Source organism: Eretmochelys imbricata, chromosome 1, assembly GCF_965152235.1.
Source record: "Eretmochelys imbricata isolate rEreImb1 chromosome 1, rEreImb1.hap1, whole genome shotgun sequence".
Lineage (NCBI taxonomy): Eukaryota > Metazoa > Chordata > Testudines > Cheloniidae > Eretmochelys > Eretmochelys imbricata.
The window spans coordinates 73315397-73341244 of NC_135572.1; positions in this window are offsets into that span (position 1 = coordinate 73315397).

Genomic DNA, 25848 nt, shown 5'->3' on the forward strand with positions numbered 1-25848 from the left:
GTGTATGATAATCAAGTTGGGCCATTTCCAGCACAAATCCAGGTTTTCTCACCCCCCCCCTTTTTTTTTCCAAAAACCACACACACAAAGAGTGAGTTTGTGTGTGTGGTTTTTGAAAAAGGGGTTGGGGGGGTTAGAAAACCAGAATTTGTGCTGGAAATGTCCCACCTTGATTATCATACACATTGTAAAGAGAGTGGTCACTTTGGATGGGCTATTACCAGCAGAAGAGTGGGGTGGGAGGAGGTATTGTTTCATGGTCTCTGTGTATATAATGTCTTCTGCAGTTTCCACAGTATGCATCCGATGAAGTGAGCTGTAGCTCACGAAAGCTTATGCTCAAATAAATTGGTTAGTCTTTAAGGTGCCACAAGTACTCCTTTTCTTTTTGTTAACAGCAAGGTTTACCCTGAAAGAGTGTAGCCACTGTTTTATAAAATGTGTCTTTTTTAAATACCTCTTTCCCTTTCTTTTTCTCCACCAGCTGCATGTGTTTCAATGATCACAGGATCTTCTCCTTCCCAGAGGCTAGTGAAGATTAGAAAGAAAAAAAAATGCACTTGAGATGAAATGTTCTCCGAGCTCATGCTGTCCTCCCGCACTGACAGAGCAGAGACGAATGCGTGGAGGCAAATAATGTCAGAGTGCAGGAAAGCACAAAATGACCGGGAGGAGAGGTGGCGGGCTGAAGACAGGGCTGAAGCTCAAATGTGGCGGCAGCGTGATGAGAGGAGGCAGGATTCAATGCTGAGGCTGCTGGAGGACCAAACCAGTATGCTCCAGTGTATGGTTGAGCTGCAGCAAAGGCAGCTGGAGCACAGACCACCGCGATAGCCCCTGTGTAACCAACCACCCTCCTCCCCAAGTTCCATAGCCTCCACACTCAGACGCCCAAGAACGTGGTGGGGGGGCCACCGGCCAACCAGCCACTCCGCCACAGAGGATTGCCCAAAAAAAAGAAGGCTGGCATTCAATAAATTTTAAAGTTGTAAAATTTTAAAGTGCTGTGTGGCATTTTCCTTCCCTCCTCCACCACCCCTCTTGGGCTACCTTGGTAGTCATCCCCCTATTTGTGTGATGAATGAATAAAGAATGCATGAATGTGAAGCAACAATGACTTTATTGCCTCTGCAAGCAATGATTAAAGGGAGGAGGGGAGGGTGGTTAGCTTGCAGGGAAGTAGAGTGAACCAAGGGGCGGGGGGTTTCATCAAGGAGAAACAAACAGAACTTTCACACCGTAGCCTGGCCAGTCATGAAACTGGTTTTCAAAGCTTCTCTGATGCGTACCGCGTCCTCCTGTGCTCTTCTAACCGCCCTGGTGTCTGGCTGCGCGTAACCAGCAGTCAGGCGATTTGCCTCAACCTCCCACCCCGCCATAAACTTCTCCCCCTTACTCTCACAGATATTGTGGAGAACACAGCAAGCAGTAATAACAGTGGGAATATTGGTTTCGCTGAGGTCTAAGCGAGTCCAGCGCACCTTTAAACATCCAAATGCACATTCTACCACCATTCTGCACTTGCTCAGCCTGTAGCTGAACAGCTCCTGACTACTGTCCAGGCTGCCTGTGTATGGCTTCATGAGCCATGGCATTAAGGGGTAGGCTGGGTCCCCAAGGATACATATAGGCATTTCAACATCCCCAACAGTTATTTTCTGGTCTGGGAATAAAGTCCCTTCCTGCAGCTTTTGAAACAGACCAGAGTTCCTGAAGATGCGAGCGTCATGTACCTTTCCCGGCCATCCCACGTTGATGTTGGTGAAACGTCCCTTGTGATCCAGCAGAGCCTGCAGCACTATTGAAAAGTACCCCTTGCGGTTTATGTACTCAGCGGCTTGGTGCTCCGGTGCCAAGATAGGGATATGGGTTCCATCTATGGCCCCACCACAGTTAGGGAAACCCATTGCAGCAAAGCCATCCACTATGACCTGCACATTTCCCAGGGTCACTACCCTTGATATCAGCAGATCTTTGATTGCGTGGGCTACTTGCATCACAGCAGCCCCAACAGTAGATTTGCCCACTCCAAATTGATTCCCAACTGACCGGTAGCTGTCTGGCGTTGCAAGCTTCCACAGGGCTATCACCACTCGCTTCTCAACTGTGAGGGCTGCTCTCATCTTGGTATTCATGTGCCTCAGGGCAGGGGAAAGCAAGTCACAAAGTTCCATGAAAGTGCCCTTATGCATGCGAAAGTTTCGCAGCCACTGGGAATCGTCCCAGACCTGCAACACTATGCGGTCCCACCAGTCTGTGCTTGTTTCCCGAGCCCAGAATCGGCGTTCCACAGCATGAACCTGCCCCATTAGCACCATGATGCATGCATTGGCAGGGCCCATGCTTTCAGAGAAATCTGTGTCCATGTCCTGACCACTCACGTGACCGCGCTGACGTCGCCTCCTCGCCTGGTATCGCTTTGCCAGGTTCTGGCGCTGCATATACTGCTGGATAATGCGTGTGGTGTTGAATGTGCTCCTAATTGCCAAAGTGAGCTGAGCGGCCTCCATGCTTGCCTTGGTATGGCGTCCGCACAGAAAAAAGGAGCAGAACGATTGTCTGCCGTTGCTCTGACGGAGGGAGGGGCGACTGACGACATGACTTACAGGATTGGCTTCAGGGAGCTAAAATCAACAAAGGGGGTGGCTTTACATCAAGGAGTATTTCAGGCAGGACTTCACGGAGGGTTCCAATAAGAAATGGTGCACCTAAGTTATTGTTCTTATTGGAACAAGGAGGTTAGTCTGGGCTCTGATTGATACATGGCTAGATTTACCTCGCTGCAACTTCCCTGTGAGTGACTGCAGTGTGACCTAGAGGAATGAGTCCCCTATACGGGGGAGGAGGCAAATGAGTACAAAACAAATCTGGTCTATTTCTTGTTTTGATCCACTCCATCTATCTTTTACATCTTTGGCTGGCAGCAGACGGTGCAGAAGGACTGCATGCCATCCACATCTCATGGCTGCTCGGCAGAAGATGGTGCAATAGGACTGCTAGCAATCCGTATTGCCTGCCTGCTCACCATAAGACAGTTCAATAGAACTGACTGCAGGACTAAAGAGAATGACCTGGTCAAGTCACTCCAAATTTAGTCCCTGCGCCCATGTCTGCCCAGGAGCTCGTGGCCGACGTGGCCAGGAGCACCTCAGACATGACGATGACGGCTACCAGTCGTACTGTACCGTCTGCTGCCACAAGGCAAGGGGTTGCTGCTACTGTGTAGCAATGCCGTACCATGACTGCCAGCACCCAGGAGACATACGGTGACGGTTACCTGAGCGGGCTCCATGCTTGCCGTGGTATGGCGTCTGCACAGGTAACTCAGGAAAAAAGGCGCGAAACAGTTGTCTGCCCTTGCTTTCACAGAGGGAGGGAGGGAACGGGGGCCTGACAATATGTACCCAGAACCACCCGCGACAATGTTTTAGCCCCATCAGAGTGCTCCATTGTGACTGCTCTGGACAGCACTCTCAACTCAGATGCACAATTGTTTGCCGTTGCTCTGACCCAGGGAGGGGCGACTGAGGACACGGCTTACAGGGTTGGCTTCAGGGAGCTAAAATCAACAAAGGGGGTGGCTTTACATCAAGGAATATTTCAGGCAGGACTTCACGGAGGGTTCCAATAAGAAATGGTGCACCTAAGTTATTTTTCTTATTGGAACAAGGAGGTTAGCCTGGCCTCTGATTGATACATGGCTAGATTTACCTCGCTACACCTTCTCTGTGAGTGACTACAGTGTGACCTAGAGGAATGAGTCCCCTAGACAGGGGAAGGGGGGAAGCAAATGAGTACAAAACAAATCTGGTCTATTTCTTGTTTTGATCCACTCCATCTATCTTTGACATCTTTGGCTGGCAGCAGATGGTGCAGAAGGACTGCATGCCATCCACATCTCATGGCTGCTCGGCAGAAGATGGTACAGTACGACTGCTAGCCATCCTCATCTCTTGCCTGCCCGGCAGAAGATGGTACAATACGACTGCTAGCAATCCGTATCGCCTGCCTGCTCACCATAAGACGGTTCAATAGAACTGACTGCAGGACTAAAGAGAATGACCTGGTCAAGTCACTCCAAATTTAGTCCCTGTGCCCGTGTCTGCCCAGGCGCTCATGGCCGACGTGGCCAGGAGCACCTCGGACACGACGATGACGGCTACCAGTCGTATTACACCATCTGCTGCCACAAGGCAAGGGGTTGCTGCTACTGTGTAGCAATGCCGTACCACGTCTGCCAGCACCCAGGAGACATACGGTGACGGTTACCTGAGCGGGCTCCATGCTTGCCGTGGTATGGCATCTGCACAGGTAACTCAGGAAAAAAGGCGCGAAACAATTGTCTGCCCTTGCTTTCACGGAGGGAGGGAGGGAACGGGAGCCTGACAATATGTACCCAGAACCACCCGTGACAATGTTTTAGCCCCATCAGGCATTGGGATCTCAACCCAGAATTCTAATGGGCAGCGGAGACTGCGGGAACTGTGGGATAGCTACCCACAGTGCAACGCTCCGGAAGTCGACTCTAGTCTCGGTACTGTGGAAGCCCTCCGCCGAGTTAATGCACTTAATGCACTTAGAGCATTTTCTGTGGGGACACACACACTCAAATATATAAAACCGATTTCTAAAAAAACGACTTCTATAAATTCGACCTTATTCTGTAGTGTAGACATACCCTAAGTTGCTATTGAAAACAGAACCATTAGCACTGTTTGAAGATGGGATGAAGTGGCACATCTTGTTTGTATATGTGAGAAGGCAAGCAGCAGTTTTTTGTACATATTGAAGTCTGAATTGTGGAGAATTTGAAAGATCATGGGGAAGAGGGTGGTAACAATCAAAACAAAAGGAAATGATGGCATGGTTAGGGATTTCAGCCGTTAGTGCCTGTATTAGGATTTGGCAGTATAGGGACTTGCCGAGAGCAGAAGACATGTCAGGAGCATCAAACTAAGGAGTATGCATTCCCAAAATATAATCCTCACAGGCATTGATGGATCGCTGATGATCGAGGAGTCTGAATGAGATTTGGGTAGGAAAGGGTTCACTGCAACCTGTCTCAGGGATCAGAGTGTGCACTGAAGGTAGGGAAGCCTTTGCATCTTCTTTTTAATTAACAGCAAACATGTGACCCTGCTTTGACTGTACCATCTACCCATCAATTGTCATGCAATGCATTTGGGCTCTCTATGAAGCCCTGTATTGGACTCCATCATCACATACACAGATGAGTGGCACCTCATTAATCATTAAGCCTAAAATCTCTCCCTAACACTGTACCAGAGCAGCCAAGGTATTTATCTCTGACTACTAGCTTAATCACAAAGTCAGCATTAGGCTCTGTAAGGCAAATCAGACACTTCTCTGTGACTGTGGAAGGTGCTCTGTCAGCGGAACTACTGAAGATTGCCGTGCATAAGGTGGGAAGGAGCCAGATTTGGGGACGAGGCTGTGCAAGAGGGCCAAATCCATACACAGGGTGGAGTCCTGGCCTTTTGAGGCTCTCTATACTGCTGCACTTAAAGGTGGGTAGGGACAAAGCACAGACAGGCGAGAGGAGGGAAGATATTTCTACTACATGGGCCCACCTGTAATTTGTTCCACGTTGCTTCAGAAGTGACTTCACCCATTACATGAACTCCTCTTAGCAATTCTTCAGGCCTGAGGGAGTTGCCTTCCAACCTTTTCCCATTCTTTGAACATCAACCCAGCACCCACTCAGATACTAAGGTTGGGTACTAAGGGAGTTGGCCCTTAATATGGGCAAAGACATCTTTAATTGCCTTTCAGTCACTAAATGAAAATAGCAGTATTATAGGGGGAGTTGGTAATTGCTATAGGTAGGTTGTCTAATACTTTCCATTATACATATTTCCTGAGACCTTTTCTTTGAGAAGTTCTCACACTTCCATTACTTCCAGCAGGCCTTCAATATTCAGCAGGGGAAAGCCCTTGGGCTGCAGAAGTGCCCTTTCTTTGTCCCACAAAATTTCATTCAGCTTCTGCTGAGATATAAACTGTGAAAAATCACCATTTCATGGAATTATAGAAGATTAGGGTTGGAAGAGATCTCAGGAGGTCATCTAGTCCAACCCTCTGTTCAAAGCAGGGCCAACACCATCTAAATCATCCCAGCCATTTCCCTTCTCTGACTTGTGTTCTTCAGAAAACATGTTGGTAGCTTGCCAAAGTAATAACTAAACATACAGATTTTCTAAGGTCATTTTGGTGCCAAGGCCACAGCAGTATACATTGTCCCAGGAACACCTGGGAGCTGCCAGAGTAGCAGTGAGGTATAGACTGCCCAGACCCAGCACATATGACCAGCAACCATGCACTTTGTTGGGGATTCCACATGGGGCAGGAGGAAACAGAAAGAATCAGGCCAGGCCTCCTCCTAGAAACCCAGCACCTCATCTTAGTTCTCCATCTCTCCCAACCTCCCTGCCCCCAGGGAGGACAACGTGAGGCTGGTGATCCCTCAACTCCAGTGGGGAGGTATGTGGGGGGGAGAGAGAGAAAGAGAGAGAGAGAGATGTCTGATTCCTCCTCCCCCACCCCCAGTTCCTGGACCAAGCCCATGGCTCCCACTGGCCCATTTCATCCCAAGAGCACCACGTGGATCAGAAGCTCTTCCAATGCATAAGGAAGCTAGATATATAGAGAGAGCTCTCTCCAACAACCCAGAAGACCCAGCACCTGGACCCAACAGCATCTTCCTGCTGGGCTAAGACTTCTGCTGCCAGCTAATGCAGTTAGTCTTTTAGCTCAAGTAGCATCAGCCTATGCTGTGAGGATAAAGGTTCATGGCTAAAACCTTGAAGATGATGCATGATGGGGAGATTGCTGCAGTTGGTTAATAACAGAGATTATTAAACTTTTTCTTTTTTTAAAAAACCCTAGGGAAATATATACAAAAACCGTATGTTAAAAGAATGGTATCTGAAGCTCCGAAGAATGAGGAAATACAAGAATTAAGGTTGCTCATGAAACCTTAATCTGTCTTCCTTGTTGCAAGTGCACTATGGGTATGTCTAAACTGCAGTAAGACACCCATGGCAGGCCCCTCCTAACTGACTTGGGCCTGAGGGACTCCGGCTAAGGGACTTTTTAATTGCAATGTAGACTTCCAGGCTCCAGTGGGAACATGGGCTCAAAGGCTTTGTGAGGTAGGAGGGTCCCAGAACTTGGGCTGCAGCCCAAATCTGGAAGTCTACATTGAAATTAAACAGCCCTGCAGCCTGGGCCCAGCAAGCCCGAGTCAGCTGGCATAGGCCAACTGCAGGTTTTTAATTGCAGTGTAGACATACCCAGTATGTGGCCATTAAATTTTTAACTTCATGGCCACATACTATTTATTTCTAACTTGGACTCCTTGACTCTGCAGAGAAAATGTTCTTTTAGTGTCGTATTTTTAGTGTAATTTCCTAATAAAAACCTCCCCCCAAAACATAAATTCTAGTTTGTGGAACGTTTTGTTCCCCCAACTTGGGTTATCAACAGGATTTGGACAGCTTGGACCAATCTTCTACGGGACCCTGTCTCACTCAGTGCACAGTATAGACAGACAAGGAGGCAAAATTAAGGTTCCATGCACAACCGTATGTCTGGCATTTACTTATTTTCAAATGCTTGACTTTGCAACCTAAATAATGCTCATTTACTGTCGGAGTATATATATATATATATATTTCTAAATTTTAATCATCTCCAGTCAAAGTAGCTTAGTAAATTTACATTCCCGACAGTTGTATCTCTAGTAGACATAGTACCCAGGTCACATTTGCTAGGAGCTGTTAGGTTCCCTGTATTATCATTTTCATTTTCCTATACCACCAGCTAGTAAATGCTGAGGTCTTGGATTATTTTTTGTCTGTGCACTAACATTTGATAGAAAAACAATGGACTTAATTGCTAACAGAAAAGCTCATCCACATATGAATCCCGACAAGACAGCTTAAGACACAAATAGTGTATTCTCCAAGACAGCCAGTCACATGTTTGACATTCTCAGTGTGTATAACTGAACACTGTAAACAACAATTTCTAGTAATGCAACCAGGAAAATGGCAGTCAAAACAAGAGTCTTGGGTTCAGTTTCCAATTGTGCTGCAGACACACCCTCTGACTTTGGTTAACTCACATAACCTGGCTGTTCCTCATTATGCCCATCCATACAATGGAAAATAATAATATTTTCACACCTCACCTTTAGAATCGTCAGATGACAAGGACTATATAAATATAAGGTGGTATTATTTAACACAAAGACTAAAGATGTGCATTCTTCTGTGTACTTTCTTTGAACTGTATCTGATTACTGATACTCACTGAAGCTTTAGTGAGTTACTCGAGATTCACACCAGCCTAACATGGCAGAATTTGGTCCATTCTATTTGTATACATTTTTTCTATAATCAATATTAGCTTATTTTAGTTCCAACTGTGTTTATTTGTTCATTTAAAGTGGTTTCCCACTTTGTTATATTAAACATTATTCATGACACTGTTTTTCATTTTAGGGTGCGTGCTACATTCATTTTCTTTTAGCAACTGATACTTTGGAGGGCAATCTTGAAGAATGAGTATAACCACACATATAACAGATGTCTCATAAAATTGACTTCAATTGCTTCTCTATGACCTCTGTCAAGGAAGTAAGTCTCAAATTCAAGTCAGTACGAGCAGCTGTAGATACTGTTGTTAGATAACAGTGACCTGCATTCCCAAGGGTAGTGCCCAAGAACAAGAGAATTGTAGTCTTTCACACAATAAAAGTGATTAATGCCAAAATAACTCAGCAAGCAATGCTGCAGCCACATAGTGTGAGACACCTAGGGTCATAAGGAAAATAATCAGTTTCTCCTTGTGATAAAAATTAAAACATAGCTATATAAAAGCAATTTACTGAAAAACTCAGTAGAAAATCACAGGTATAAGCACATATTAAGGATGTTGTGATTTACAATCTTTGCTATTTTTATGCTTTCTCCAGAATTCATACATTCTTTTTTTTAAAAAAAATGCAAATGTCTGTCCATTTTTGCTGTAAAAAAAACATTCCAAATGGATGGTGGCCCTGTTATGGCAATCTCTCAGGAAACCATTTCTGGACAAGAAGAGCAGTAAATATGTAGGGCCTAAGTCTGAGCTCTGTTGTCTAGTGTAAGTCAGGAACAATTACACTGTCTGTGGAATTACATTGATGTAGAACTGGAGCAAGTAAGATCAGAATCAAGCTCATATAAACTAAAATTCCTTTTTGCCTCAACGAGGCACAACTCTTGTAGTTTAACCAAAAGCCACTAAAGGTATGTCTACATTGCAATTAAAAATCATTGGCTGGCCCATGCCAGCTGACATAGGCTCACAGGGCTCAGGCTAAGACGCTGTTTAACTTCAGGGTAGACATGCTCTAAGGAGCCAGGAGCCCTTTTTCAAAACAAGGGTGTGCCAACAATTCAAGCTGGAGATGTAAATTGCAGCTTGAGGAGACATACCCAACTATCTCTGATCAAGCTAACCCACTCAAGCTAGAAGAGTAGGTGCGGTGGTGTGAGTGTCAGGAGGGGGAAACCAATCTGAACATGTGCCTAGCATCTCAGATAGGTTTATAACTTGGGTGGCTAGCCCATCCCACCACTTGTGCCTCAATGGTTACACTCTGTTTTCAGTGTACTACCTTGATCAGAGCTAGCCTGGGTACATCTCCTGGAGCTGGAATTTACATACGCTGCTCAAAAGTTAGATGGGACTTTTACATGCCTAATGTTAAGAAGCCATGAAAAAATATTCCAGCTTGTGTGCCTAAATCTAGGCACTGAAATCTCAATTTAGGGATCCAGTAAGTGACCTGCTTTTCAAAATATGCTGAGTATACACAACTCCCCTTGCCAATTTTCCATCGAATTGAATGCAGTGGGAGTTTGGGGCAGGTAAGAAGAATAGGTCACAAACCATGTCTTGAACCTTGAGGTCAGGGAAGGAGTGAAGGGAGCAAGGGTTATGTCCCAGTTAAATGGCTTTGGAGATTTGTTTGTACTGATCCTGACTGTTGGCATAAGTAGGCCAGCAAGGGAAGGAAGAAGACCCTCAGCTTTCCCTCTGGAGTCTCTCACCTGAGCAATTCTAAGTCTTTTACAGGTGTGAGGAAGCAAGCCAAAATCTAGCAAGTGTCTCTGTCTGCATGATGTTTCATTACTGGATTGTTGCACAAATGCTTGAAATCCTTTGTTTACAGCATCACAGATCTTCATTTTTTCATTCATATTCTATCTGCCAAATGCATTGAAATATGGGTCTGTCTTTAAATCTTGTGGTGTAAAGTTACTGATTGGTAGTGTTTGCTATTTTTTTTTCTTTTTTACAGACTTATTTTGGCTCTGCAGCCATACATCAAAATTAGAAGCAAATCTGTTTAATGGAAAAATAAGTTATATGGTATGAGATACTAGCACAGTCCAATAAATAAGCAAAATTCCTCATATTTCATTAACCAAAGTGTCTTTTTATTAACACAAAAATTGGTGCACATACATCTTCTTTGTGTTCAGTGTGTGAACACTGTTTTGCTGTATCACTAAATGTCAACAAGTCTAACTGATTCTTGTGGACAGAAAGAACTATGGACTTACCTTTGTAAGAACTGCAGTAAGTTATGGTAAGGCATTCAGGCAAGTCTAGCCTTTAAAGGCAGAGTTTTTAATGTTAACACCCTGAGCTGCGTTTCAAATTACTCAGATGACATTTTAAGATGCCATGACTTCAATGTGAATCTAGACTGTCTTTGCCAGTTATCTGTATATCCTCCAGCAATGAAAATTAGCATTCTGCCCACTATAATGAATCATTTCTGAAAAGTAATTACATTATTGCTATAAAAATTGACATGCAGAAATACAGCATCCACAACTGTATATAATGAAGCATATAAAGACTGAAAAAGTACACTCATAATGTGCTCTATATTATGGGAAAGACTGTGGCTTTAATTCATTGGCTTTATTGTGTATTTTGGGAGAGATAGGAGGAGGATATTTGGAGGGGGGTGGCTGAGTGGGACAGGATAGAGGGATAAAGAGGAGATTCACAGGAATGGGAATCTCAAGAGGAATTCTGGATAACTGTCCCAGAATACTTTCTGGGGCTATAGAAAAGCACTGCCCAGGGTCCAACATTTGCTCCCTACATCCATGTGAGGGCTCATTGGGGAGTGTAGAAAGAGCAGGACCATGTCCCAGCCCTCCCATATCCATTTATGGAATGTTGTGCCTGCAACAGCACTAAACTAATGTACTGATTGAACTCTCTCTAATTATGTGACTGACCTCTGCACTGTGGAGCAACTCAGGGAAAAGACTCCTTTCATCTTCCCTTCCCCACTCTTGCACATCCAAATAGGGCCAGCTGATTCTCATCAGCAGGCCTGGTTCTTCTCTCACATCACTTTATGTTAAGTGTGCTAAAAATCAGTCCAGTTATAGAGTTACGAAATCGGAATCAAGCCCACAATGGACTATACTGACATTGCAGCTACCTGACAGAGTACCAATCAGAGTATACTTTTATAACTTTTCCCAAGTTTCAGAAACTATCGATGGATGGATTCATATTTTAAGGCTGGAAAAGAAAAAAAGTTTTGCAACAAACCATATAAAGACTTTTGTTCTTGTTCTAATGAGTTCTAGATGATTATCTATTCATTAAGGTCCCTGGCAAACACACAGATGAAATTTCATCACAGCAGCAGAATAGCCTAAAGTGGGTTATTTTCAAGAACAACTAGCTTGTGAATGGTTTGTTAGCAATGATTTGTTTATGCCTGAATAAGAAGCACTTATTGTGACTGAGCATATTTAAAGAAGATTCACAACTTTGAATGTTTATTCTGAGGAATTACAAAGTGGCCACAATCAAAGAGTGTTGACTGTGTTATATAGTCTTTTGTTATGCATATTCATTTAATTAATTCATATTAATTTCAGATTAGCTCAAGTCTTCAACATTTATTGATTAAATGTTTTGTTTTACGAGGCTAGACTAGTTGCTTCAGTACATACTATTTTGTATGCCAATACTTGTGTATTATGCATTTGTTTGCATAATTGATATTTTTTTGTGGGAGTTCAAGTGGTTTATGTAAATCACTTTTCTTTGTTCACATCCCATTTTCTTCCATTTAAATTGTAGCTGACTGATATTACATGAAATATTACTTGGAGAAGTTGGGAATACAGTGCATCCTGTGTCTTAGGGACAAAACTAGAGGGAGGCAAAGCAACACTATTTGTATGTCACATCCCCCTGGACCACTTTATAGTCACACTGGATGTACACCTCCGATCTTTTGTTAAGATTCAGACAATGCGGGAAGAAGAAACAGCCTCCCACTATGGTATTATTTTTCCCCTCTTCCTGTGGCACCTTCTCTTGGTTTTATCTTTGCGGTACCTTCATTATGAGAAGACAGCAAGCTTCTCTCTGCAGAGTTTTAGCCTTTGGGATCTACCCCTATGGTCCTAAGTATAGAACAAATTGCCTCACGGATAGGATTAGAGTCCCTTTCATGCTTTCTCTCCTAATGGGCGGTAAGTGGTCTCCATTGTTTGTTGACTTATGGCTCCAGCACACAGATAATTAATATGTGTCTCCCTTTCACCGTTTGAATTCAAGAGTTTCTTACCTGATGTGTGGAACCATTGTACTTTGATATGTTAAACTTTAGTCCTTTACTGTTTCCAGTGCAGGTTTTCAGTTTCCCATTCCCCACCATGGGTAAGTTTTGGGGTACCTACACTCCTTCTCCATCATATCCCCATTGTCCCCCACTCCCTCCTCCCCCCATACCAATGTCTCTGTCTGCCCCCCTTCCCTCCACTTCACCCTTCCGCCCTATGCTAGGGGTTCTGTGTGGCCACATTTCCCTTCTCCCCCCATTACTAGGGTCCCCTATTTTCCTTGTGACTCCCATTTCCCCCATTTTACACAGGTGTAAGACAGTGGATGATCAGGCTCCATGTCTTTAACAAAAAGGTATAATGTGATTATCCTCAGCTCCCCTATTCTAATGAAGCCAGATTTTTTCTGTTTGTTCCTGCTCCTCTCCTTTGTGTTTGTATCTGTCTTGCATTGATTAGGATCTACATTCTCTACTAAACACATCTTATACATGCTTTTCTGAATATGCAATCTTTGGTGTTTTCAAATAAACAAATATATATATGTATATGTTCTATATTGCAGTTATGTCCCTAACAAATTAAGGATACACATATTCAAAATTTGGTTATATTTACAGTTTCTCCTCTGAGTTTTTCTCCATTAAATCCAGGGAGAGTAGTGTGTACAATTGTGAGTTGAATGTGAGTTGATTTTAGAAATTACAGAGCACACAGAATCATACCTACAAGGTTGTTTGATTTGTATGTGTGCTTATCTAAACTATTTGTTAGCCTTTTAGGATATAGTCTGAACATTATACTTTTTCAGAGGTATTTTCAGCTTTAACTAGTCCCAGCCCCTATGGGCACAATCCATTTTGCTTTAATGGCACCACACACAGATATAAAATATTTGGTTTTATATTATTTACTATATGTTTAAAATTTTGTGCACCACCTTGACAAGGGAGAGATGCTAAAACTCTATAAGCAAAAATACTATTAATGTATTACATGGTTTCTTAGTGCATACTATTGTTATTTATTTTTAGCAAGTGTAATTCACTGTTGAAAATAACATAGAAAATGCAAATAACCTGTAAGAACATAGAAACCAATCCAGCCAAAACTACTCTGGAAAGCAATAGACCCTGTGTCTTCAATGTGCCAACATATTCAGAAGGAAACTTGGCTGACAATGGAAGGTTCCTCTCTGCAAATTACAAACCATCTCTAAAGCAACAAATTGCAGAGCCATTGACCCAGATTATTTAAAATGTATGCAAATGAGCCATCCACTTCCCACACTCCCAGGCTCTCAGTTTGCATGTACTTTAGAACAACCATCTGTGGCTGAGACTCAAGCAGTAATTCTTATATGGCTGCAGATCAGGACTTTGTTGGGTTTGATGGGCCTCCCTTTAGGACTTCTTCTTAATTTTTCTGTGATTGGGAGGGACTGTCTCATGATATGTGGATGTCTCAATATATAGAAGTATGAATAGATCTAGATCATTCTGTGTTTAAATCTAGACCAGGTTGGTAAATATCAAATGCTGTGGCTCTCTCAATGTAGCCAAAACTCAACTTTATCATGAGTGTCACAATGTGGGCTTTTTTTTTTTGTTTTTAGTTTTGGGTTTTTTTGGGGGGTGGGGGCATGGCATTATTGTTGTTGTTTTTTCTCCTTAAAACCCCAGCTGCTGGAGTCCTGTAATTACATTAAAAAACTACTTTTCATTAAAAAGAAAGTACACATTCAGCCCTTGTGGTTGCAGAGAGAAGCCTGAAAATATGGTCTTGAAAGGCTCCAACTCCAGAAATCAAATAAAAAGAACCCAGGATTATTTTTTTTTTTTAAATCTCATGTTTTTTAAGCCAATCTCATTATTCTGAGGAGGCTGACTCAGATGCTTGAAGCTGGTAATGCTGCAGTCTGCTTGTTGTTTATTGGTTTATATGAACTGAATTTATGGTTTCATTCCAGTTTTCATTAGACAAATTACTAGAGCTAGGTGGGAAATGGTTTTCTCATCCTGTGAAAATTTTCAAGTTGGGACAGAAAATCAACTGAAACATTTTGTGACCCAAAAATGAAAAAAAAAAAAATCTGTTTAGATTAATCATTATTTCGGTTTGATTTCAACCATTTCAGTTCATTTTTCTGTACTTAGCTTACATTTCTAAATTTAAAGTTGTTGCAGATTGTTCAGCATTCATACAAAAGAATGAATGAAAATGGTATACAAACTATCTCCTCTAGCCTGGTGGTGATCCCCCTAGTGCAAGTTTGAGCCACATTGTAAGAGAGTATGAAGCAGTTTATGCACAGTTGGTTCTCATGCCAAGAGGAATTTTGTCCCTTGACTTTCACGAAACACTAAATTTGCTTTTAAAAATTAAGGAGGGGGAAAGAAATATATGTAACTGAGAATGTTTCAGAAGGTTTCATCATTTCAAAAGTGGATTAAGGGTCTGAATTAGGATCCAAGGGTACATCTACATTGTGATAAAACACCCCCAGTATAGCCACAGATGGCCCAGGTCAGCTGTCTTGGGTTCACAGGGCTTGATCTGCGGAGCTATAAAATTGCAGTGTAGATATTCGGACTTGGGCTGGAGCCTGGGCTCTGAGACCTTCTCCTCATGTGGGGCCTCAAAACCTGAGCCCAAACTTCCACAGTGCAATTTTATAGCCTCACAGCCTGACCCCACAACCCCAAGTCAGCTTACCTGGGTCACCCACCAGTCTTTTATTGCAGTGTAGATATATCCCAAATTTCATCCCCTTGTGGAGTTTGGCTTTACTGGTAACTCAAAAGCAAAATAAATCAGCCTAACCTTTCTTCTCACCTTTAGATATTCCTAAGGTTTCCTTCCATGATTTCTACTGTCCTATATCCTTTAAATCCTGGTTGAAGCTTAATGGATCCACCTGACAATATGTCTGGGTATTAATTACCCTGAATCTTAATGCAGAGACTTTGCACGGTTGCTTACTGTAGTATGACTTAACAGAAGAGCCTTGCATTCCTATACAGGTTCTTAGATTCTGCCTTTAACCGTCAGCGTGAGGCTCTTTATTTTGCCTTTAACCGTCAGCGTGAGGCTCTTTTCCACCTGCTCTCATTACTTAGGAATAATGTTGTTGTTTAACTCTTCAGACACTACCATATGCGACCCCTTTCTTGATCTCCTACATTTCTGGGAAGAGAGAAGCAATCGCATAAGTTGTTTTCCTCGATTAACCTCAGAAACAGACTTCTCAGCCTCTGCATTTGTCCTGGCTTACAGACATGGAAGAATCCAGTTTTTGGATGTTGGTTGAAGCAACCAGTCCTGAAGAGAGGCAAAAGGTAGTTGGGGAAGTACATGACAGTGCAGCTCTTCACTCACAGGGGTTGCTAGTCATTAAAGCTAATGGGGCTAAGCCTCTCAGCTCTGTAGTGAAAGTGATGTACTGAAGAGTCCAGTATGTCCTGTTTCCTCTAAGGGTCTCCTGGTGGCACCGCAGCTGCTCTAGCCATGGGAGACCTAGAATGTATGACTGCTACAAGGGAACTTTTGGTCCTGCAGCACATGTGCAGCCAGCTGCAAAGGGAGAATACAGAGCAGGGAACACAAGCTTAATTTAGATCACATGCACATCCTGCCGCCTGACTCATTTTCCAGACCCCAGAACAAGTTGGTTGGGGAGGGGTAAGGGTAAGGGCTTCTGAGCATGGGGATGGTGAGTGGCAAGTGGGGCAGGGAAGAATTTTGAATGTAGTGACTGTTATTGGAGCCTTGAGGTATGAGTGGTATGAAAGTCTATGTACACTAAGCACATCTGGGTGTTTGGTCAGAGAGTGCTCAGAGCTCTAGGATGGTTCTGAACTGTGGATAGGTTAGGTAGAAAGAGAGGTGTTCTTAATCTGAAAGGGTTGGGAAAAGGCACTTGTTTTTCTTCCTAATTCCTCAACAAATTCCCTTCTCTTTCTACAAAACACTTCCTGGTGACTTCCAAACTACAGTTGTTTTGAAAATATAATTAATTAACTTTTTTTCAAAACAAATAAGAAAGTTAACTTTGACTTTAAAATGTCCATAAGGGCAGGTCCCCAGTGTTTTAGCACTAAAGAACTTTATACGAATTCAAGATCAAAACATTTTAAAATATTAGCAGTTTAAACATGTTTTCATACACTTAATTTATCATTGTAATTATATACTACAGATTGTGTTGTTCTAATTAGGAACACTGAGCTGGTCTCACTAAGCACCTCTAGTATGTATTAATTAGCTTTGTTATACAAACTGATGCACCTTAAGCTGAGGTTCACAAAGGAGTTTAGGCACCTAGAAAAACAGTGGAAAAACAGTGCAATCCACAAAGCCTGAGTTAGGTACCTAGGTGCCCCTGTACAATGAATGAGGAGAGATAGGCACCTAAAAATGAGTGCAACTTCCTAAACTAGCCAATGGGAGATGCCAGGGATAGGGACGTGTTCTAAGACCTTCCCTTCTCTTGTAGATAAGCACCTAATTCTGGGCTGCAGGGAGGCAGCTTTAATGCCTAAGTCATATCTTGTGACTCTGTCCATACAAGATGGCTGGAGGAGGATGTAGTGACCTTATAACTTTTAGCCCAGTGATTAGCACATTGACTTAGGATAGAGGAGACCCAGATCCAATTCTTCCCTCTGCCTGAGGGAAAGAAAGGATTTAAACAGGGATCTCCCAGTCTCAGGAAACTGTTCTAACCATTGAGTATGGAATATTCTGATGAAGGGCTACCTCAAGATGCCCTGTTGAAGCTGTTCCACTGTATACGAATAATTAAGGAGTCATTGAAGCAGTGATACTGGACCCTGACTCTTCCACCCACCAGGCTATAGAGTAATTCTCATTGTCTTTCTCTGTCTCTAGCCTAATGACTAAGTACTTACCCAAAGTGGAACAGTTTCAACAGGAGAGATTGAGGGACATCCCCATATGCACATCAGACTATCCTATAGTTCAATGGTTACATCACTTTCCTGAGCGGTGGAGACCTTTGTTCAAATCCTTTCTCCTTCCTCAGGCAGATATTGGAACTCATGTGCTTAAAGCTATTCATATATGTAAGTGTTTGCAGGATCAATGTTTTATTCCACCACCTGCCACCTTTGGCCCAATGGTTAGGGGAAATCAGCCAACATAAGTAAGGCCTCAGTTCAGTTCTTCCTGATGACAAGAAGGGATCTGAACAGCCATTTCCCTTCTCTCAGGTGAATGTCCTAAACTGTTGGAGCACACAGTCATTTACACTTTTTCTGACCCAATTAATATTACATTAATCAATTCAAAGTGGAACCACCTCAGCAAGAGAGAGTGAGAGACATCCACATCAGGCCTGCACAGGGAACCCAAAATATTTGGGAAAGGAAGCTGGAGGAAGAGAAAGTGAGACTGCCCGGGATTCTATATGCTGGTGGAGTGGCCTACAGAGAGTAGAAAGATTTCTGATTGGGGATTAGAGAAAAGTCTCTTGAAGAAGAGCCAGCTGGGTGGCAGAAAGCAGTATTGTACAAGGAGATTTTGACAGATCAATAAAAGGCCAGGGATCACTATCAATAGTGATACTTGTTGCTACCAGCAGTCAAACTAGTGGGCGTTTTTGCAGGCCTGTGTAGCCTGAGCATGACTAAGCCAGGAGGATTAAGACTCTTGCTCAACCTTTGCCTGACCCAGCACCCCTCCCTGATGAAATCTCTGTTGGATGTGCTGGGGTCTGTGTTTTAGGAGAAAAATAAGAAACTTATTTATATTTGCCTTCAGGGATGTGTCTGTCAGAGGCTCAAGTCATGCAGACCCTGCAGGAACACATCTATCTAATTAGTAATCTGAGGAAATCTCAAGCTTAGTTTTGAAACTGCTTGCCTCACAAGTCTTTTGATTGATGTGTCATTGTCTACTAACAAAGATAAGTAAGGGGGCAGAGGTTTGGATTCTTCGGGATCTTTTCATGGACACAGTTTGGGGTCCCCAAACAGCAGCTGAAAGATAGGCCAATCAGAAGGCTGCAGTTGTACCACTCGAGAGCCACACCAAACTTTGGTGATTATTGAGGGTTGGGGGTGTTTTACTAACTTGTTGCGGATGTGTGTAAGTGCTCAAGACTAAGTAAAGTGTAGCTTTAAGTGAGAGCACTGTTGTATTGTACTGTTTGTGCCAGCCATCTATCGGTAGGATGGCCATGTCTCAGTTGATTTATTTCCTGATACTACTTCGCACAGAATAAAGTTACCAAGAGCTTTGGGTTGAAAGAACCTTGGGTAACAGAATTGCCAACCTCAACATATCAAAATATCATAGTCACCCCTTTAGGAAATGATGACATTAAAAAAAACCATCAAATCATGTATTTCAGTCTGTCTTTTGACTTTTTGATGCTTTTTCTCTGCCAGTGCATGTGTGGTAATTTCAGGTTAAAAAGTTAACCTTAAATGCGCACAAAACTGCACGTCTTTCCGTGGCTGCTCAGTGGAGATTCCTGAGACAGGGGAACTGCCAACCATTCCCTATTACTGCCTATACTCTCTCTCCTTCTTCTTTATTTCCTAATATTTAATAAAAGAAGGGCTGGATGATAAATAGTTTGAGAACTACTGACTTAATGCATCATGATTCACACTTGCACATAGAATTTATATTACTTTTAGGGTTGATTAAATAGATACACATATTAAAGAACTTTACATATATATCAAGCATTCATATAAGCAATAATATCAGAGAAAAACAACATGGGATTGGTTTAGCCTTTTGCAAGAAGCAACAGTTCCTTCACCCACTAGCCCCCACGGCCCCGCCATACTTCTCTGTCTGAAACTGGGCAGCACTCACATCCTTCCACACACTTCTCCTCTGCTTCTCCCTGCTCCAGAACCCTCTCCTGCACCTCATTCCCCTGTAACCCAGTTTAATCTACCTCCTGTTTTCCCGAGTACCCTCTCCCCCCTCACTCTTCCCATCCATCTTTCAATGTCTCTGTTATTCCGCACAGTCCCTGTATTCTGTCCAGTCCCCCTGAACCATAAAGGCGTTTTGCCTGTGACATGGCTTCAATCTTATTGGATACAGGGGGAGTTGATGCCCAACTTTATTAAGTGTAGCCTCCCTTCTACATGCAGATGGAATGTAGGGAAATGGCAGCCATCTTTCTGGCTTCAGCCCCACTCACAGTAATAGGAGACCAGTGGCCTTCCAAATAAGGGAAAGCTTATGACTTGGTGCCTTTCATCATGTTTTCATGAGACAGATTAAAAAAACACCCTAAAATTGCTAGGGAGGCTGCGGGAGAGCAATGATGACACACAGTGAACCTGGGAAGGACTAGATAGGGCAAAGTAGGAAGTTAGCCAGCGGCCCTATTTGCTTATTAAAGTGTCCCTGGACCAAAACCTAGTAGAGGGGAAAGGCCTCCTCCCCCTTCAGGCTCCTGAGGAAAGTGGATCAGAAGGGAAGAGACAGGGGGTAATTTACCCACAGAAGGGGTGGGACTTTATGTGACCTTGACACAGGCCTGAGTCGTAAGAAGAAGCCAGTCCCTGCTGGGCTGGAGCAGATGTCAGCAGTGTGCACAAAAGCAAGAGATTTCTACACCATGCCCAGCCACAAGTCACATACACCATCTTCTGCAGTACTTAATCAGACACAATGCCCATCCACTTCAGGGGCAGATTATCTGTCCAAAATTGCATTAACTTTCATGGCCCCATTCATGCTGACATCAGCCTTGTTAACACAGCTTCAAATGAGTCATGGGAGCAGGCTGTAGGGACAGCATTCCTGAAGGGCATGCAGAGACACTGGGGTCTGCTTGCAATTTCATGAAGCCTAACCCTTTGGAGGTTCCATGCTCTGCTGCACATGGAAGTTTTCTGTAGGCAGGGCAGCAGCAAACTATTACCTATTGCTCACTCAGAAGAGGGACTTGGGGGAGTGGTGTCTATCCCAGCCCTGAGATTGGAGTACCAGCAGCAGATCGTATCTGCTCCTCTGCTACTCACCCTTTGATGAGAGGATTCCTTGACCTCACAAAGACCTACATTACCCACCCAGTTACTCCAGGTGATAAGGAGCCATAAGGTGGTCTGTTGTGCACAGTTTCTGTTTTTTCAGTGCAGATTACATTGTGCTAAACAATTGTAACTAAAGAAAAATACAGGCAAGAAAATATCTTGCTCTACAACACTGAACTTAGAAAAAGTAAGAGGAACACAAATACAAATCTAAAACACAGATTAAAGCTCAAACATCTTTGTGCTAGACAGGAACAAGTGCATGTGCCATACTTCTGATGGATCTACAAAACATACCATGCTGCTCCTTTCATATACAGAATGTTGGTAAGGGGATCCATTTTAGGAAAGCAGAATCTAAAGGCTGTGCAAGAAGTTTCTCTCTTTCTCCACTCTCGCTTTTTCTTATTGCTCTTTCTTTTTCCAAACCTTTATATGTTTCCTTTTTTATGCCTTGAGAGTGGTGCTGAATGCTGATGAGATGCTTCATGTTCTAAATCTTAGGCAGTCATTTCTGAGCCAATTAAATATTACCTACATGTTTTTCCCTATGCTTTGAATTACCTACTGACTTGTGGATTTGGGAAGGTAGCAAAGGTTAATGTATGTTCTGAATCTATTTCATCTTTATCAAAAAACTTGTGGGGGCAAAGATCGTCTCTGTGTTTGTACAATGCCTAGCACCAGTGGCTCTTGGTCCATGGCTAGGGTTTCTAGGCATCATGGTAATATAAATAATAACAACACTAGCCCATTGTGACTAGATTTGTTTCAAATGACACCAAAGCAAACAGGGGACTTTGAATGGCAAAAGTCAGAAAGGTACCTTTCAAAATCTAGCTCCACTATCCAATTCCTAAGAACCTAGCACCTGATCCAAAGCCCAGTAAGTTAATGAAAAAAGAAAAGGAGTACTTGTGGCACCTTAGAGACTAACAAATTTATTTGAGCATAAGCTTTCGTGAGCTACAGCTCACTTCATCGGAAACATTCAGTGGAAAATACAGTGGGGAGATTTATATACACAGAAAACATGAAACAATGGGTGTTATCATACACACTGTAAGGAGAGTGATCACTTAAGATGAGCTATTACCAGCAGGAGAGCCGGGGAAGGGGGGCGGGGAGAAAACCTTTTGTAGTGATAATCAAGGTGGGCCATTTCCAGCCGTTGACAAGAACGTCTGAGGAACAGTGTGTGTGGGGGGGAATAAACATGGGGAAATAGTTTTACTTTGTGTAATGACACATCCACTCCCAGTCTCTATTCAAGCCTAATTTAATTGTATCCAGTCTGCAAATTAATTCTAATTAGCAGTCTCTCGTTGGAGTCTGTTTTTGAAGTCTTTTTGTTGTAATATTGCGACTTTTAGGTCTGTAATCGAGTGACCAGAGAGATTGAAGTGTTCTCCGACTGGTTTATGAATGTTATAATTCTTGACATCTGATTTGTGTCCATTTATTCTTTTACGTAGAGACTGTCCAGTTTGACCAATGTACATGTCAGAGGGGCATTGCTGGCACATGATGTCATATATCATATTGGTAGATGTGCAGGTGAATGAGCCTCTGATAGTGTGGCTGATGTGATTAGGCCTTCTGGTGGTGTCTCCTGAATAGATATGTGGACACAGTTGGCAACGGGCTTTGTTGCAAGGATAGGTTCCTGGGTTAGTGGTTCTGTTGTGTGGTATGTAGTTGATGATGAGTATCTGCTTCAGGTTGGGGGGCTGTCTGTAAACAAGGACTGGCCTGTCTCCCAAGATCTGTGAGAGTGATGGGTCATCCTTCAGGATAGGTTGTAGATCCTTGATGATGCGTTGGAGAGGTTTTAGTTGGGGGCTGAAGGTGACGGCTAGTGGCGTTCTGTTGTTTTCTTTGTTGGGCCTGTCCTGTAGTAGATGACTTCTGGGTACTCTTCTGGCTCTGTCAATCTGTTTCTTCACTTCAGCAGGTGAGTATTGTAGTTGTAAGAATGCTTGATAGAGATCTTGTAGGTGTTTGTCTCTGTCTGAGGGGTTGGAGCAAATGCGGTTGTATCGTAGAGCTTGGCTGTAGACGATGGATCGTGTGGTGTGATCTGGATGAAAGCTGGAGGCATGTAGGTAGGAATAGCGGTCAGTAGGTTTCCGGTATAGGGTGATGTTTATGTGACCATCGCTTATTAGCACTGTAGTGTCCAGGAAGTGGATCTCTTCTGTGGACTGGTCCACGCTGAGGTTGATGGTGGGATGGAAATTGTTGAAATCATGGTGGAATTCCTCAAGGGCTTCTTTTCCATGGATCCAGATGATGAAGATGTCATCAATATAGCGCAAGTAGAGCAGGGGCATTAGGGGACAAGAGCTGAGGAAGCGTTGTTCTAAGTCAGCCATAAAAATGGCTGTTGGCATACTGTGTGGCCATGCGGGTACCCATAGTAGTGCCGCTGGTTTGAAGGTATACATTGTCCCCAAATGTGAAATAGTTATGGGTGAGGACAAAATCACAAAGTTCAGCCACCAGATTTGCCGTGACAGTATCAGAGATTCTGTTCCTGATGGCTTGTATTCCATCTTTGTGTGGAATGTTGGCGTAGAGGAAGTTAATGGTAAGACTTCCCTTAAATCAAGCCTATAAGGTGTAGAAATAATGTGATCACATAAATAGTCATTCCATTTTGCTTAATTTATCTTTCAAATTAATATTAAATTTAAGAAATATTTGTGCATTTGTGGGGATTGAGTGATATTTATAATGCATTTCCTTTCAATTAACTTTTGAGCCATCAGGTTTTACTCAAATTAATGCTTGTGGATTTCAAATTTTAAACCTGTACACTCAAGTATTTGTGAATAACAAATTTTAAACTCAAATGCATGAGCATAGGCGGCAAGTTATACGGGCATGTGGTGCCCGTGATCCAATAATATTCAGGAATGTTGGCCCAGATCCACCAGTGTTTGGGCTTGTATTTTCAGAGCCGTCAGGTTCATAGGATGGACTGGGGCAACTGCCCTGGGCCCCACGCTTTGGGGGGCCTCGTGCTTCGGGGGACAAGGGGTCCAGGGCAGCCTGAGGACATAGTGGGGGGCCTGGCACTGGCAACAGTGAGCGACCCGGCCCCACCCCGCCCCGCTCCACCCCCATTCCACCCCTTCATCCAAACCCTTGCCCCTGCTCTGCCTCTTCCCACCTCTGCTCTGCCTCTCCCCGTCACCATTCCACCCCTGTCCCCAAGTCACTGCCCGCCCCTTTCCGGCTTCCACTCCCTCCCACAAGCGACGTGCAGAGCCAACAGGGCAGAGTGCAGAGGAACAGGGTGGGCGGGGGCCTGGTCGCTTGCTGCTGCCAGTGCCAGGCCTCCCACTAACTCACCAGGCTGCCCTGGACCACGCATCCTCCTGAAGAGCAGGGCCCCCTGAAGTGTGGGGCCCAGGGCGGTTGTCCTGTCTGTCCGATGGATGGGACGGCTCTGTTTGGACCCATTCTGGGCACCACCAAAAATTATACAAACCTGGCACCCATGTGCATGAGTACTATTTCCACAGTTAATGCTGAGACATGTCTTGGTGAAGGACAAGATTCCCAAAATCCCGTCACAGAGCCCTGCCACAGAGATTATGAAATGAGCCTGACAAGAACCTGACTATGCCTTTCTTATCTTAGGTCCTCATCCTGCACTGGGATCTACTCGCATGGAGCCCTGATCCTATATATAATTTTCATCAATGGGACACCGCATGGACAAAGCCCTCTGTACTAGTGGATCCTGGTGCATGGCAGGGGAACAAGACTACTTGCACATATACATTACTTTGTGTGACTGTGACAAGAGAAAATCATTTTAAGAACTGCACCACCTAATACATCTTACACCGATCTTTTTTTTCCCTAGGACTGATGCATCAGACAAGGCTTGTGTGCCCACAGAGGAAAAAGTTGAATGTGTTTTAAAATTTCCAAATTCTAATGCTTATCTTATACCTCTTCCTGTGGTGTTGTTTTTTGTTTGTTTGTTTTTTAAGATATATTCCTGACTATTAAAATTGTGTACATTAACACAGGAAACAGAAATAATACAATGTGATATATATGACTACTCAGAATTCAGCAATGGAGCTCAAATTTTGAGTATCTCATACCAAATACTTGCAGCAAAGACTTCAGTAATCAGTAGAGGTAAACTTTTTTTTTTTTTACAGTCAAATTTTAAAAAAAACAATGACGTTCAGTGAAATTGCAGACTGGTTTGTGGAATGCTAATTGCGCTTGCAATTTTTTGTTGTAAATCTTATATGTAATTCCTATTAACTGTTTCACAATACCAAGGATTAATCAGTGTTTATTCCAATGTAAGGAATCAAAATTAGAAATAGATGAAAAAGACAAATATTTTATATGAATATGCGTTCATATATTTTAAAAGAATGTACTGAAATGTAGGAATTGCTAAACCAGATCAGACCACTGGGCCTTCTGATACTGGTCCAATGGTGACCAGTATCAGATGCTCCAGAGGAAGGTACAAGAAACTCTGCAGTAGGCAGATGTGACATGGCCTAACAGGGGGAAAAAAAGAAAAAAACAAAACAAAACCTAAAATAGGGTTTTGTTTCTCTTAATTCCAGGCAATTGATATTTGGCTTATTACCATAACTGGGAAGGTTCATATCCCTTGTATTTTTTCATACTATTTACTCTAACTCTGTGTGTTCTCATTATTTACATAAATGTCTAAGCTTTTTTGGATGCAGAGATATCTGGTGGTTAATTATGTATCAATGTAAAAAAAATAATCATTCTGACTGCACCACTTTTGTGTATGATTTCCATCAAAATTCTAGAGAGCCCTGGAATATACCCAGAATGTTCATAAGAAAAAAACATAAACCTAATTAAAAAAAAAAGTATTGGAGAATATTCCTGGGAAGACGCTATGAATTAGTGAAGGCAAATATTCACAGCAATATCCCAGTCTTCTGTATTATGCTTATGTAATCAGGGAATGAAAATATTCCCTGTGAACTATATGTCCAATTGGAACTAACCAATCTTGTTTAAATATTAAATATTGATAATTAGAACTTGATCCTGTTAGGTGTACTCTCAATACCAACTAAAATCAGAGGGGTAAAAGGTGCTCAATCCCTTGCCAGAGC